Here is a 3,056-nt window from a genome sequence, read left to right on the forward strand (position 1 = left end):
GAGAGAGAGAGAGAGAGACAGAGAGAGAAAAGGAAAGGGATGCAGAAAAAGATGCAAAAAGAGAGAAAGAGACGGAGAGTATTCGTCTGTTGTTTGGACGGAGGACCTTAAACACGTGGTCCCGTTGTACACACGAATCGTACGAATCGAGGTTCGAGAAAATAAAAAATTGTCCATTGGAGGAATAAAGAGAACGGGAGAGTGCGCCGGCTCATGGAAAAAGAATGACGCATCGAGTAAAATAGGGGACCGAGACGAAGAGAGATAGCAGAGGACCGGGGCAAGAGGATCAGGGAGGAGATGGCACCCCTTCGCGCATGCTGTATTGTTTCTGTGTCCGATCCAAGTGGGAGAAGGATAGCGCGGAGGGTGTCGATGAACGATGGGTACGAGCGAGATGGCTGCTATCGGTTATTGGAAATCTGTATTTTTGTAGGCCATACCTCTCTTCCGCGTTAACCCCGTGCTTCTGTGCTGAATCGCAACCAATGGGTCACCCCGATCGTCTCGATCGAGCGACACGCGGGAGACGCGCGGCCTGTCGCACATGGGATGCTTTCAATCTGTGCCGTCACCGCTGGCCTCTCTTGCGATGGTGGTCCTGGTGGCGATGGCCGCAACATCGCCACCACCGGCGATTCCAATCTAACTTACAATACCGCATATTAAGGGTTCCATTTGCGAGCCCCCGCGGATGGCGGGTTGTGGCTCTATCGCGGAATTACACCGCGTTTCCGCCAATGTCTACCAACTTCGTGTGTTACACAACCGATCGTTCACTCGCACACCGTGAATGCTGTACTCGTCGCAAACTCGTTCGCGCGATTGCTTTTCTCATCGCCACTCGTAGAATTCGTAGATTTGCGTCTCCATTCATTGTCTTCTCTATCTTATCTTTTCTATCGCTCGTTTGATTGCGTTTTCAGGCACAAATTGTAAAATAAAGTTATCGACTATTTAAGAAATGATGAATACAATGACTGTTTCAATTTTCCAATATTTCACCTATTATATTTAGTAAAAAATTTATTTTTGTTCACCTGTACTCATTATTTTTGTTCATCTCTGCGTTCATTACTGCATAACATTTTCCATATGAGGATATTCATAAAGCTGCTTATGTGATGTAATAAAAAAAATTCTACAATAATGTATTTCTTTATTTCTCTCATAATCCATCTAATATTTTAACAACTGTGAACGCACGCAAAATATAAACGTACGTATAGACTAAAGTACAGTTCAACGCTGACTACGAATCTCATGGAAATCTCTTCGCGGAAAGCAGAGCGGAAGACATGTCGCTCGAGTGGTATCGGAATCAGTGCGACACTCAGCATCCGCAAATGAACGCGATAACGACAAACGAACGTAAAAAAAAAAAAAGAAGTTTCCTCGGATATAAAGTGCAGGGGCAATTATCGTAAACCAGATATCTCCGTCAGTCGATCTCCCTTTTCGCGCCGATTAGCCGACTGAAATTTCAAGCGTGAATTCTCTCGTTTGCAAATTTCCCTAAAAATCGCCACCACTTTGACTGGTGCCTGGAAGGTACACGTAGGTACACGGCAGCACCAGGCGACGTTATTGCGCGTTCGCCCTTTCCCGCGGTAACTGCGTTGCATCGCCGACCGAACGACACGTTGCTCAAAGAGGTCCAATTTTGCATGGCGTTAATCGCATTATCTCGTCCCGCCCGATCGAAAACTCAAACGGTTGGGCTATCTCATCGTCGCCTCGTCGCCTCTTCGCTTCATTAAGAGATACACCTCCCCTGGATCCCGAGACCGACCTGGCAGGGCATACACTTCTCCAGAGGTGCCGGTCGCGTGCCCTCCAGTCGCGTTCTCCTCCGATAATGCTATTCTTATTAGCCGCGACATTATCCCGTCGGTCGAAGCTAATAGGAATCGAATTATGCCGATGGTACGATAATGGAAATTAATCGTAATCAAATAACCGATCGTTTATGCCGTTCCGGTGCGCGAGTCATTTACATAGTCATCGCTCTGTCGCGAAGTAAGTTCCTATCGCTTATTCCACCTGTGTCATTCGCTACATCATAATAATGACGCGACAAACAATCACAGGAGGTATGTAAATCATAACGGAATTTTTATTTCATCGCGGTCTTGAAGAGACAAATGAACGAAATGAAATATATGTAGAATCGTTTCTCCGAACAGGAAAAGACCAATGAATACACACGGGATCATCTGTGCTTTTCACGACCGACTTAACTGCTGAATGAGATTTTTTTCGTAGATTATATGATCAAACGTTTTGCGTTTTCGCAATGGAATGAATTGATGCAACCAGCGATACGAACGATTTCTCTAAATCAGGTTAACGAGACGAAATTGGCGGATCGATGAACTTTTTCTCGCGACATAACTACGTCAGGAAGTATGGCAGATCAAATGGATAATTGCTAATTAGTACCTCGGATTCTGATTCGGGAAACACGATAATTAGGCATCAACAAGCTTGTGTCTACATGGTTTTGCAATCATTAGTTATGTACTTATAACAAACTATAAGAACAATTGATATAAAGAAAAATTCATAGCATTATACATAATTGGATGCATAATTTTCTACGCATTTATAAACGCATTTTGTGCATAATACATAATTCATAAGACAGAAGTTATGCATGATCCTCCATATTCCGACTAAACAGTTAATTGCCCAAATTTTATTTTTCATTTTTTATTTTAATTACAAAAACATATAGTTTATCATAATTTCGTTAAATAGCGCGATTAGCGATGAAGACGAGTTATTTATTCGTAAGGTCTACGAGGCAATAAGATGATCGCGCAGGAAATATCGTGGCCGATGTCCATTAACCTTAGCAATCGGAGAACCCATTAATTCCCATCTTAATTAGCGCGTAACGCATTTATCGCGACGTTTTTAAAGTAGCTATATCGAAAGGCCGAATGAGTTTTACTTTTTTTTTTCTTTTACATCTACTTCTATCGCGGACGGAGTCGTCGCCCGCCGAGTAAATTAAAGTCGGTAACCCGAATTAAAATTTACGAACGTAACTT

The sequence above is a fragment of the Atta cephalotes genome (genome assembly GCF_000143395.1).
Source record: "Atta cephalotes unplaced genomic scaffold scaffold00046, whole genome shotgun sequence".
Lineage (NCBI taxonomy): Eukaryota > Metazoa > Arthropoda > Insecta > Hymenoptera > Formicidae > Atta > Atta cephalotes.